The following is a 14,431-nucleotide window of genomic DNA, read 5'->3' as shown; positions in this document are numbered from 1 at the left end:
TTCATATTCACCTTCACTCAAGTACTCCACATCTCCATCATCCCGAGTTATCATAACTCTTGTGTTCTTGCATTCAAAGGATTTATGTCCTTGAGCCCCACACTTGAAGCAAGTGATGTTACTAGACCCCGTGGAAGCTTTGGAGGACATAGTTGATTGATCCGGCTTGAAGCTTGTTGTCTTGAAGGCACTCTTCGTTTGCTTGGGAGGATCCTTGGAGGTAATAGCATTTGTGTTTTTGAGGCTTGAAGAGGAGTTTGTTGCATTTCTTGCGGCGAAGAAGGACTTTGTTTTTGCACTTGCTATGTCTTCGCGCACTTGGCGCTCGGCTCTTGTAGCTTGATGAAGCAACTCAACCATGTTGGTGTAAGGCAAGAACTCCACTATCCTCTTGACGGGAATGTTCAATCCATTCAAGAATCTTGCCATCGTTTGCTCTTCTCGCTCATCCACATTGGCACTCATCATGGTCATGTGCATCTCCTTGTAGTACTCCTCAACGGACTTGAAGCTTTGCTTGAGTTGCGTGAGCTTGTTGAAGAGGTCACGCTTGTGGTGGGTGGGCACAAAGCGTTTGTGCATGACTTCTTGCATCTCTTCCCATGTATCAATGGGGTCTAAGTCTTCCTTGTCACGCTTCTTGTTCACTTCTTCCCACCAAACATTTGCATATCCCTCAAATTCAAGTGATGCCATAGCTACTTTCTTTGCTTCGGAGAAGTTGTGGATGCGGAATATCTTGTCAACCTTGAGGACCCAAGACAAGTATGCATCGGGGTCTTCCTCTCCTTGGAACTTGGGCATGGTGAACTTGAGCTTCCCAAAGATTTCTTCCTCATTACGATCATTGCGTCGAGGTATAGGTCTTGCATCATCTTCATCCTCATTATGGTTGTGAGGTTGTGGAGGATGATCCTCATTTTCATTGCGGCGGTTTGGAGGAGGGGGACGCCTTCCATGAGGTTGCCGGGGGTGTGGCATGACACTAGCTTCACTTGGGGCGTCTTCTTCATTGTGGCGCCTTGCTTCACCTTGAGGAGCATGAGGAGCTTGACGAGCTCGATGATTGAGAGGATTGTGTCTTCTATTGTCATTGTTGTTTCTTCTTGCGCCATCATCTTGAGGAGCATCAATATTGATGATTTGGCGTTCTTGGTTCACTTCTTGTTCGGCGTCATGTTGTGGATGCCTTTGAGCATGGGCCACTTGAGAAGGGCGAGGTTGCCCTTGTTGTTGACGTGCCTCTTGCTCTTGGCGAAGACGTTCTTGCTCACGTGCATGAAGGAGAGCTTGATCATGACGAAGACGTTGTTGTTCCTCTTGGAATTGAGCTTCACGATTTGCTTGTTGTAGCCTCTCTTGTTCAAGTTGAGCACGTGCTTGCTCCACATCTCGAGCTTGTTGTTGAAGAACTTGAGCATCCACATTATGGTGGTGTGGGTCTTCATTAGAAGCATTGTAAGACGGAGATGAAGCCCGGTGCCTTGAACTATGAGAGCGTGAAGACCTTGAGTGTTGGCTTCGGTTGTTGGCGATGGTGGCAATAGCTTGCTCAAGGCGTGCCATTCTTTCTTCTTGCCTTCTCATGCTCGCCATGTTTTGTTGACCTTGAGTAGCAAGTGTGGCCCTCATATCATGAGCTTGAGCATCGAGTTTGTCATGGATGTCTTGCACTTGGACATTGAGGTCCCGTCGTTGCACTTGAGCTCGTTCTTCATAGCGTGCAACGGTCTCATCAATCCTTGCCGTGAGGTCATGGATACTCTTGTTGACGGCTTGAGTAGCGATCCAATGTTGGTGCCGTGTCATCGGTAGTTGGTTCCCCTCTCCACTAGACATGGTTACAACTAAAACAAGAACTATGTTGTGGGGTTAGAGGAAAAACTCACAAGGAAGTCAAAGACTCACAACAAAATTGGGAAAATGTATCAAGGTGAGGAACAACCGGTTACACACACAAAAACAAAACTCTATATGGTGTTAGGTATGGTTGTGGAAGGCCAAATGGAAGAACCAAACGAAAAGTCTATTGTCAAAAGTGGGTAAGATCCAAAAGTCACAAGTCAAAGGCGGTGATCACAAAAGGCATACACAAGGTGGAACACACGCGTGGGACAAAATGGGGTTAGCGCGACTTGGAAAATGAGCACGAACAAAATTGGTCCTAACGAAGACTACTAGCTCGGTGTCACGCCAACACAAGAGAGACCGTGGCTTGGTTGCAAAATTGAGAAGCAACAAGATTTGCGCAAGACGCCTCTCTTCTCTTTTCTCTCTTTTGCTTAAAAGCTTTGGACTCTTTTGTGTATAGGTGTCACTCACACACTTTTTCTTTTTCTCTTTTGTATTTTCTTTCTTTTTCTCACTATGCAAGGATGCTACTATCTATGTAAGTATGTCACACTTCTTTTGCTTATCTTTTCACACGAGCTTGCTTCAAAGCTTTGCTCAACACACGCACACCCTCACGGTCGGGACGCTTGCGCAATGCTTCGCAACACTAGAAAGCCACTCTCGATAGGAAAGGTACGCAAAAGAGGCTAAGGCTACAAGTTAGGAGCAAGTTATACCACTTGATGATGGTGGCCGACGACCTTGTACTTGCTATGGTGGAGGTGTCAAAAGAACCGCTTGGATCTTCGGGGTGCCGTCGTCGTTGTCGATGTTGCGGAAGCTTTGTGGTTGCTGAAATGGCACACAAACCGAAGTCCAAACACAAGGGGTTAGTACCAAAACGAAAAACGAAGGTTGCTGTCAAAATTTCGGCTAGGCGGAACTTCCGGTCCTGATGGGCGGAACTTCCGGTCCCGGGCGGAACTTCCGGTCCTGCCGGGCGGAACTTCCGGTCGCAATCAGATCTGCGGGCTGTTCGTCGATTTGGGCGGAAATCCGGGCCGAAATCCTTCGAATTCGAGGAAAAATTGGCACTAGAAGCTGTGGGAAGGTGGGGGAATTGCAGATCAACACCAAAGACAAGTTTCTATTGGACCAAAACCACCAAAAACTCAACAAATCGCGAGATCGATCCAAGGCCAATTTGGGGCTATTTTTTGGGAAAATTTTTTGAGAAAATTTTTGGGCGAAATTGGTGGAATTGGGGGCTGTGGGGGTCAAATCCGTGGCAACCTAAGAGCTGCTGATACCATATGATGTGGCTAAGCCTACGGGTGTGCCCGATCTTCACGGATTTGGATGGGATTCGTGGGGAAGGTGGATGAACACGAAGAACGTGGGTGGATGGCGGGGTGGATCGAAGATACAAACGCAACACACACACACAACCGGTTGTTCTTCGTTGGCCCGATACACCAACCCAACGGAATTGCAAGAAAAAGACCCACAAGGAGTAGAATCCCTCACAAAAGGTTGGCAATAGCAATCGATAGAGTTCCAAAGAGGAAAAGAGTGCAAATAGATAGAATTGCAAAAGCAAAAGATCCAAAACACTAGAATTCCTAGAATGGAAGAGATCAACCGCCTAGAAGAGTAGATAACTTCGTAGATTCGTAGATCTAGAAGGGTTTCCGCGGGAAGGAGCATAGCTCATGTTTCTCTTACATCAAGTCCGAATCTCGGATCCGAGCCAACTAGGCTATATATAGTAGGTGGGGCGAAGGGGTAAGTTACAACTAAAAGTGTCATGTAGTCTGAAGTTCGATGGGGCGGAAGTTCCGGTCATCATGGGCGGAAGTTCCGGTCGGGGGCGAAGTTCCGGTCCGGAGGGGCGGAAGTTCCGGCCGTGGCCGGAAGTTCCGGCCAAGTTCCGGCCTTGTTCCGAAAGTCGTCCATTGTCCCGCAGTAACATCCAAGAAGGTTTTCGCGACTTTCGGAACTTGGGCGGAACTTGGGCGGAAGTTCCGGTGGGCGGAAGTTCCGGTCCTTGGGGGCGGAAGTTCCGGCTGGACCTCGTTTCCGGGCGCCGGGAAGCATCTTGAGAGCATCCGGGAGGCATCCGGCCGGAAGTTCCGGTCCCGGAGGGCGGAAGTTCCGGCCGGGGCGCCGTAGCTCCATCTTCTTCATTTCCAGCTCTCTCTCCATTGGCTTGGTCTTCATGGCTCGCTTCTTGGTCGCTGTACTCGATTGAACATAGGGTATTGGCATGAAGTAGCAAGCCATCCAAAGGAGTGTCAAAAGCATACATGGAGAGGAGCGAATTCACCTCTTGGCGTAGGGCTTGGGCTCGAGCTCGTGTCATTGGACCACGAGGAGGGCTTGTCGGTCTTGATGTAGTATCGACCTTGGGTAGGGCTACATCACCTCAATTCCATCGATTTTTGACGTTTTGGTCGGATTTGGCCCGCTTTTCGCGAAGAACAGCTCGAGCTGTTCATCAGGGACCGGCACTGCCGCCCCCATCGTGCCTGCAGATCGCCGTCCTGTGCCGGCATCGCCGCCACATCTTGACCGGCACTGCCGCCCAGGCCGGCACCGCCGCCCGATCCAGGGCCGAGCACTCGCCGCGAGACAAGTAAACTCGCCCGGCCGGATTTCGACCACATCTTCACCTTTTGTGTTTGCTTGTTCTGGTTTGAGTGCCTTGTGTGTAAATCTAACCCGCAGCCTACGACGCAAGCGACGACACTCTCGGCACCCCGACTTGCAAACGTACTCTTGATCCTTCCACCATATTGCAAGTTGCGTGATCATCACCGCCTACAACACATCTAGGTATAACTTGCAACTCCTCTTTCCTTTTGCGATCCAAACCTCCCGAGCATTGCTTGTTTAGTGTTGCGAGACATTGCACGTGGCCCCGCATTGTGAGGTGTGTGTGTCGTGTTGAGTAAAGCATCCAAGCAAACACTCGTGTGGCAAGATAGCAAAAGCGAGGCTAACGCTAACATAGTGCGTGCAAGAGCCCCAAAAACACAAAAAGAGTGCGAGTAGCACCATACATCCATACATCCATACATCCATACGCCCATACATACAAAAGTGTCCACGTGCCACCAAAGATACAAACGAGTGCAAGTGCCACCATACACAAAAGAGAACAAGCTTTTAAGCAAAGAGAGATACGAGAAGAGAGGCCGCGTGTGAATCTAGTTGTCTCTTCCTTTGCAACCAAAGCTTTGGCTCTCCTTGTGTTAGTGCGACACCGAGCACTTATACATACACTTTTCCGCTCACTTTTTGGTCGCACTAACCCCGTTCATCTCGTGTGTGTGTTCCATATCTTTTCCGTGTTTTCGTGATCACCATTTGGACATTTAATTTTTGGACCTTACCCACTTTTAACAACATACTCGATCTTGGATTTGTCTTTTGGCTTTCCACAACACTCGCCTAACACCATATTTGCTAGCTTTTGCGTGTGGTTTTGCGTGTGTTCCCGATACACTTGATCTTGCTTTTGGTTTGGTGGATTGCCTCAATACTATCTTACCTTGGTAAGAGTGCGAGGTAGTCTCCTTCCACTAACATACACAACATAGTTCTTGTCTTTGCATCATGGATAGGAACGGAGACACCAATAGGGATGAAGAGATCCTCCGTAACACCGAGAGGTTGGCTACTCAACACAACCTATGGACGCAACGCCAAGAGTTCAAGGAGCAACTCTCCCTCTTCGAGACCCGCATTGATGAGCAATACGATGAAGTGGCTCACAACTTCGCCACCGTCAACCAAGACTTGGCACTTCTTCGTGAAGCTACGGACAACTTGAATGGCCAAATGGCGGCCAATGATGCCAACATGGAGCGGCGCATGGATAGCCTCGAGCGCGCCATCACCAACTTGGGTCGTCATCGTCGACACCGCTCTACTTCCTCTTCATCAAGCTCGTCTCAAGACTATCAATCTCATGGTGGCATTTCGTCCCCAAGCTCTTCTTCAAGGCATGAAGACCATCATCGACATCATCGCTCACATGCTCGCCATGAAGACTCCCGCTCCAACTCTAGGCGTGGAGAAATACATCGCCATGCTCGTCCACATGAGCGTCCTCAACAAGACCAAGTCCTTCACCAAGATCGTCATCAAGCGGATCGCCATGCCCACCATGGGCGTGATGGCCATCCCCAAGATCAAGATCCTCAAGATCCACCTCGTCGAGATCTTCGTCGCCACCCTCACCATGACCAACGTGGACGAGGAGAGCTTCACCATGATCAAGATGAGAGACCCAACATTGAGCATCGTCCTCAACCGCGACAAGATCTTCAACCACATCCTCACCGCGCACCAAGTGAAGCAAGTGTTCAACTTCACCGCCAACCCAATGCTATGGTTGGCCGAAGAAGACCTCCTATTCCACCTCTAGCCGCAAGAGATGAAGGCGCACCTCCTCGTAGAAGAAACTTGGAGGATGAAGAGAACATGTATGGCAAGCTCAAGTTCAACATGCCCAAGTTCAAGGGAGAAGAAGATGCCGAGGCCTACCTCTCATGGGCACTCAAGGTTGACAAGATATTCCGCATCCACAACTACTCCGGTGCCAAGAAGGTGGCTATGGCGTCTCTTGAGTTCGAGGACTACGCAAACACTTGGTGGGAGCAAGTCCTCACTCTTCGAGAAGAAAAGGGTGAACCTCCAATTGCAACTTGGGAAGAAATGAAGAAAGAGATGCATGCTCGCTTTGTCCCCACGCACTACATGACCGACCTCTTCAACAAGCTCCAAAAGTTGAAGCAAGGCACCAAGACCGTCGAAGAGTTCTACAAGGAGATGGAGCTCACTATGATGCGAGCCAACATCCAAGAGTCCGAAGAGCAAACCATTGCTCGCTTCTTCAATGGCCTCTCTTACCCCATCAAGCGAATTGTGGAGTTCCAACCTTACTCCAACATGGTTGAATTGGTCCATCAAGCAACGAAGGCCGAGCGCCAAGTCATTGAGGACATCAAGTACTCCAAGGCCAAGACCTACTTCACCTCCAAGTTCGCTACATCGACTCCTCCTACTACATCAACGCCTCAAGCTACAAGTGCCAAGGCCGACGTGTCCTCTACACCATCCAAGAGACCGACTATCCAAAGTCGCATGAAGCAAACGGTCTCCTCCACCGCCTCCTCTAAGGCATCCACGGGACCCTCTAGTGTCACTTGCTTCAAGTGTGGCACCCAAGGTCACAAGTCGTTTGAGTGCAAGAACACCAAGGTCATGATCACTATGGAGAATGGTGATATCGAGACGCTTGATGAGGATGAATATGAAGCCCTTGTGCAAGCCGCCGTGGAAAGTGAAGAAGCTTATGAGCAAGAATGTGGAGAAGATCCTCTCTTATGTGAGCATGACCCAAGTCCCTCACTTGTGGTCACAAGGGTGCTAACAACTCAACCTCAAGCAAGAGAAGAGCAACGGTGCAACATCTTCCAAACCCGTGCCGGAATTGGTGGCAAGTCGATCAAGGTCATCATAGACGGTGGAAGTTGCCATAACCTTGCAAGCACCGAGTTGTGTGAGAAGCTCCACCTCACTCTCCGCAAGCATCCTCATCCCTATCATATCCAATGGTTGAGTGACAAGGGCAACGTCAAGATACAACATACCGTCACCGTCAATTTCAAGATTGGACCTTATGAGGATACTATTGAGTGTGACGTGGTACCCATGACGGTGTGCCACATGTTGCTTGGCCGCCCTTGGCAATATGACAAGAAGGCTATACATGATGGACTCTCCAACACATACACCTTCAAGGTCAACGACAAGAAGTTCGAGTTGCGCCCCATGACTCCTAGTCAAATCATCGCCGACAATGCAAAGACTCTAGCGAGGGCACAACACCACACCCACCATAGTGAGTTGAGAGGTGAGGGAGCGACCCACCAAATGGAGAGTGAGCGCCACAAGCCATATGTGAGTGAGCGAAAGAGCGTCCTCCTAGCCACCAAAAGCGAGTGGAAAGAAGTGCAAGCAAACCCATCCACCATATTGCACTACGTCCTCATATGCAAGGGACCATCATCGGAGACTAACGACTTAACCAACATTCCTTCGTCTTTGTTGTCTCTTTTGAAGGAGTTTCAAGACGTCTTCCCCGACGAGCTCCCGCATGGACTACCACCGCTTAGAGGCATCGAGCACCGCATCGACCTCATACCCGGCGCTCCGCTTCCAAACCGTGCCGCCTACCGCACCAACCCCGAAGAGACAAAGGAGATCCAACGCCAAATACAAGACCTCCTCGCTAAAGGGTACGTTCGAGAAAGCCTTTCCCCTTGTGCGGTTCCCGTGATTCTTGTGCCTAAGCCGGATGAGACGCAACGGATGTGTATGGATTGTCGCCCCATCAATGCCATTACCGTCCGTTACCGCCATCCCATTCCGCGTTTAGATGACATGCTTGATGAACTTAGTGGTGCCACGATTTTCTCTAAAATTGATTTGCGTAGTGGCTACCACCAAATCCGCATGGCTATTGGTGATGAATGGAAAACGGCATTCAAGACCAAACTTGGTCTATATGAGTGGCTTGTTATGCCATTTGGGCTATCCAATGCTCCATCAACTTTCATGCGCCTCATGAATCACATCTTGCGACCTCTCATTGGCAAGAGTGTGGTTGTCTATTTCGATGATATTCTTATTTATAGCAAATGTCTCAAGGACCATGTGCAACATGTGAGAGAAGTCTTGTGCATCTTGCGTCATGAAAAGCTTTATGCTAACCTTCCCAAATGCACCTTTGCTCAAAACAAATTGGTTTTCCTTGGCTTTGTGGTTTCCGCTAATGGAATTGAAGTTGATTCTTCCAAGGTAGAGGCCATCCATAATTGGCCTACTCCTACAAATGTTGGCCAAGTCCGAAGTTTTCATGGCCTTGCCGGGTTTTATCGCCGCTTTGTGAAAGATTTTAGCACCATTGCTTGCCCTTTGAATGAGCTTACCAAGAAGAATGTTCCGTTTGTTTGGGGCAAGGCCCAACAAAATGCTTTTGATGAGTTGAAGAAACGCCTTACCGAAGCTCCCCTTCTTGTTCTTCCAAATTTTTCCAAAACTTTTGAGATTGAGTGTGATGCAAGTGGGCTTGGTATTGGTGGTGTTCTTATGCAAGAGGGCAAACCCGTGGCATACTATAGTGAGAAGTTAGATGGCGCACGCCTCAACTATCCTATATATGACAAGGAGCTCTACGCTTTGGTTCGTGTTCTTGAAGTTTGGCAACACTATCTTTGGCCAAAAGAGTTCATCATTCACTCCGACCATGAGTCTTTGAAGTACTTGAAAAGCCAACACAATTTGAACAAACGTCATGCAAAATGGGTTGAGTTCATTGAGTCCTTCCCGTATGTCATCAAATACAAGAAGGGCAAGGACAATGTAGTGGCGGATGCTCTTTCCCGCAAAAACACCCTTTTGTTGACTCGCTTGGATTTTCACGTTTTGGGACTCGAAGAGATCAAAGAACTCTATACGTCCGATTCTTTCTTTGCTCCGATATTTGAGAAATGTTCCGTTGACCGAGGATTTGATGACTTCTATTTGCACAAAGGCTACTTGTTCAAAGCCAACAAAATTTGCATTCCCGATTCTTCTCTTCGAAAGTTACTCTTGCAAGAGTCACATGGTGGTGGCCTTATGGGACATTTTGGTCGAGATAAAACACTTGCGATGTTAGCCACTCACTATTATTGGCCGAAGATGAAGAGGGACGTCGAGCGCCTTTGCAACCGTTGCACGACATGCCTTCAAGCTAAGTCTACTTCCAATCCCTATGGTCTTTACATGCCTTTGCCTATACCTCATGCACCATGGACGGACATTAGCATGGATTTTGTTCTAGGATTGCCTCGCACTAAGCATGGACATGATTCTATCTTTGTGGTAGTGGATAGATTCTCTAAGATGGCTCATTTCATACCTTGCCATAAGAGCGATGATGCTTCACACATTGCTTCGTTGTTTTTCAGTGGAAATTGTTCGCTTACATGGAGTACCGCGAAGCATTGTGTCGGATCGAGACGTCAAGTTCATGAGTTATCTTTGGAAGTCGCTCATGGCCAAGTTTGGAGTGAAGCTCTTATTCTCATCATCCTCGCACCCGCAAACGGACGGCCAAACGGAAGTGGTCAATCGAAGCCTCTCCACCCTTCTACGCATCCTCGTGAAGAAAAACTTGAAGTCATGGGAGGAATGCATACCACACGCGGAGTTCGCCTACAACCGCGCCAAGCATTCGACTACATCAAGGAGTCCTTTCATGGTCGTCTACGGGTTTGAGCCGCTCACGGCACTCGACATGCTCCCGCTTCCCCTTCATGAGCGGATCAACATGGACTTCGACAAGCGCACCGCCGCCGTCAAGAAACTTCATGAAGAGACAAGAGCAACAATCCAAGAACATGTGCTTCGTCAAGCTACAAGACTCAACGCCAAGAAGAAGGAACGCATCTTTGAGGAAGGCGACCTCGTTTGGATCCACCTCCGGAAGGAAAGATTCCCTCATGACCGCAATTCGAAGCTCAAGCCAAGAGGAGATGGTCCCTTCAAGGTCCTCAAACGCATCAACAACAACGCTTACGTCATCGACATCCCCACCTCCAAGTACTTGGTGAGCAACACGTTCAATGTCTCCGACTTGTCACCCTATCATGGAGATGAGGAAGGCCACGAGTCGAGGACGACTCTTTCCCAAGGGGGGGGAGATGATGTAGCCCCGCTCACCGACGACACTACATCAAGACCAACAAGTCCCCCAAGTGGACCGATGACACGAGCCCGAGTCAAAGCGCTACATGATAAGGTGAACTCACTCCTCACTACCCTCGATCTCGATACCCCATTGGATGGACTCGCTACCTCAGCCGATACGCTTTGTGTTATCGGATATGAACCTCGAGAGAAGGACGTCGCAGCAGACCCGAAGATGGACAAGGAAGAAGGAAGAGAGGAGTGGCCGCCGAAGGACGCCCTCGGTGGCCGGCACCGCCGGCCTCCAGGGCACGCCGGCAGACTCGCCGGCCGCAGCACACCCCGACGACCGCCGGCCTCCAAGACCCGAAGAAGGCTCCGACCGGCACCGCCGGCCCAGGATCAGCGGCACCGCCGGCCACGCCGGCACCGCCGGCCAACCCTCACCGGCGACCGCCGGCCCCGCCCCCGTTGACTTAATCTCGCCCGTTGATTTTGCATCTATGGACCAGGATAATTTATGTAATGCCCTTTTACCCCCGGACGGATCTGGGCCTATAAGTACCTCACCCCTTCCTCCGCATTAGGGTTAGACTTGTTTTGAACTCAAACCCTAACTTTGAGCTTAGTCTCCCTTGGGTATCATCCCTCTGTAATCAAGGCCATCCTTGTTGTTGATTTGGTAATTGCTGAGTGAGATTCTAGTACAAGCTACTCTCTCTCCCTCACCAATCCCCTTTTCTCCAACACCAATCTCTCACCGGGAATTCCGCCGCGTGCCTCTTCCGGGTGATTCTATTGGCGTGGTCCATCGAGCCACGGGGTAAGTATCGGGTGTATCGGGTTGGTGTGCGTGCGTGAGTCTCGGGGTTCCTCGTGTTCATCACCGTGTTCTTCGTGTTCCTCGCGTTTTCCCATCTCCCCTTTGGTTTCGACGTCAATCCGCAAGATCGGGCCACACACGGGGTCTTAGGCCTCATCAGTACATAAGGTTTAAGCTGCTGCCACCATCTATGAATACTCGAGAAACATCAAATCCCGCAATAACTGCTGGCAGAATAAGTGCTGACTGCCCTGGTCGAGGAACTTGCTGCGGATGATCCGCTATGGTGAAGCCGATGTCTTGCCCCGACCAATTGAGGTACTCAACTCGTTGGTGGAGGCATTTTCTCTGCCATGAACACCTGTCTCGAGATCACTTTTTGAGTTCTGTTGGACGGCCTGCCCTTCTGAATCATCGACACCGCTCCGTTTGAGTTAGGATCGACATAAGGTGGTGGTGGAGGTGCTGCCGCTATTCTGAGCTGGTGCCGATTGTCGTCCGTAATCGCGGGAGGTGGTGGCAGATGAACCTCGCTCCTGGGCTCCCGAGGATTTCTCTGTGCTGCCCGAGCATGAGCGTTCTCTGCATATCTGAACACTGCCTGAAAATTTCGACAGTCTTTCTGTAGGTGCCCTGACTATCTTTTTCCGTTGCTGTCGATGAAAAAATGCATCTGGCACGGTCCGTTCATCATTTCTTCGGGTGACACGAAAGGCCTTGGGAACCTAGGCCCGCTATTTTGCCTGTTGCGAGAGTCATCCCTGTTATCGCCTCGCCGCTCACCGCTTCTCCGATAATCATCTCTATTGTTTCCCCCGTGTTTGCCCGAAAGCCTCGCCGAAATCTGCCCCGGGGCGTCATAATTCGGGTACCGTCGGGGAAATCGTCGCCTCGATTGGTAATTTCGACCACGGTCCTCCTCTGGTGACCTGTGCCGTTTGTTGTGGACAGCATCCTCTCCATCTGCCCATCTATTTGCTATCTCCATTAACGCGGATACTGTCTTTGGATTGGTCCTCCCTAAGTCCTCGACGAAATCTCCACGCCTAATTCCTGCGACAAATGCATCTATTGCTCTCTCGTCAGATATATTTTCTGCCGAGTTTTTTATGATGTTCCACCTTTGGATGTATTTTCTCATTGACTCGTCTGGCTTTTGTCGACATGCTCTCAGCTCTTCTAACGACGCAGGTTTTTTGCATGTGGACCTGAAGTTCTTGACGAATACATCCTCGAAACTTTCCCAGCTGTCGATAGATCCTGGCGGAAGCTTTTTGATCCAAGACCGTGCGGCTCCACTTAAGTGCACCTGAATACTTTGCATGGCTGTTGCCCTAGTTCCTCCAGTTAACTTCACCGTCTCGAGGTAATCAACTAGCCAATCTTCTGGATCTTGCAGACCGTCGAATTTTTTGAAATGATCGGGTAGCTTGAATCCTGAGGGGACTCGAGTTTTTCGGACTCTCCTCGTGAAGCATGGTAGGCCGCACATATCCTCGTCGTCAAGCTCCGTGGATTGCCGATGATCCCTTCTGCTTTGCCTCGCTCTATCGACCCTTGCTTGTGCTCCTGTGTCTCTTGCTCCACTTGGTCCTTCAGGAACTGCCGCCGTTGCCGCTGCAGGTCGTGGACTATTTTGCCTTGCCGCTCCTTCGGGAGGCGTTGATACAAACGCTGTCCCCATAGCTCCAACCCCTGCTAACGCCATATTGTATAATGTTTCCCTTGGATCACTCCGGGGTGGCCTAGATGCGAGGATATAAGCTTGTGTCGCCATATACCCAGCTTCTGGTGTCTTAGGGATAATGTTTCCTCTTGTATCTATCGACATAAAGGACATGTCGAGGTTTTGAACTAAGTGCTCTCTTTCTCCTTCGGGTATGTGTTGTAACCTTGATCTTCCTCTCGTTCCGAGCCTCCCTATGGCTATCATCCGAAACTCTAGATTGTCGACTTAGATCCGCCCTTCTCCTCGCTCGGATGCGAAGCTGCCTCCTTCCTTCTGTTCAACTCAGCTGTCTGTTTTTCTATTTCTCTGGCGGCTCGTGCGAGCCTATATTGATAAGCTTGCAGTTCTTGAGTCGTAGCCGTTGTCGTCATTGGCTCCGAACCATCTAAAGCTTTTGCAGCTCTATCCCAGGCTGCTTGTGGAAGTTGAACTCTGACACGTGGTGTGGGCCCAACATATTTAGTGCCCATACCCCTCCTTAGATCTGAGGGATCGACATAGGGATTACCCAAATCGTCGAAAGCCTCTGATGTTTCCTCTTGATTTTCAATGGCATAAATCTGATGATATTTTGTACTCAGATCTATGTTGGGTTTGGTGACATCATTGTTGAGACCGATGAAGACCTTGCCCACCGTGATAGATTTGTCGATGAAGTCGTAATCGTCGACATCGCTTGAGTCATCGCTTATATATGAGTCCGCAGATGACTCGAACGATACGTCGCCGAAGATCTTGGCGAGTTTCTCTCTTGCTCGGTGCCGACGTAACGTGTTTCCGAAGTTTCTTCTTCTCCTGACTCGGTTGACGATGTATAGTTTGAAAAATCGGAATCGACCGCCGACGATCCCGATGAAATCGGAATTTCGACACGATACGATCCTTCCTTCTCGACGCGAAAGTGAAACCTTCCGAACGTCATCTCCATGGGCTCCGCCAGAGACGCATATGCATCCAAACGGGAGGGTGGGTGAGGAACAAAATCGACAAGACCAAGCAGCGATCCGTTTACCTCGATCCATTGTGTTGCTTCCGGTTGACGATGTCGAAGATCTTGAACGTGCCATCGAGATCAGATCCTTACGCCTCTAATTCCTACGAGACGGCGCCAATTGACAAGGTATCAACTTGTCAATGCCTACGGGTTATAGGCTAGGGTTTAGTTAGAAGTAGAGGGCAAGTAGATCTCGAAGGTTTCAGCTCGAAAAGTACTCGACGATTATGAAAACTAGGGTTTGTGACCAATGATTCGATGATCTCTTCGTCCCTCGACTCCCCTTTATATAAGAGGCGGAGCCGAG

Source organism: Lolium rigidum, chromosome 3 (assembly GCF_022539505.1).
Source record: "Lolium rigidum isolate FL_2022 chromosome 3, APGP_CSIRO_Lrig_0.1, whole genome shotgun sequence".
NCBI lineage: Eukaryota > Viridiplantae > Streptophyta > Magnoliopsida > Poales > Poaceae > Lolium > Lolium rigidum.
Note: the sequence above shows the minus strand (reverse complement) of the source record.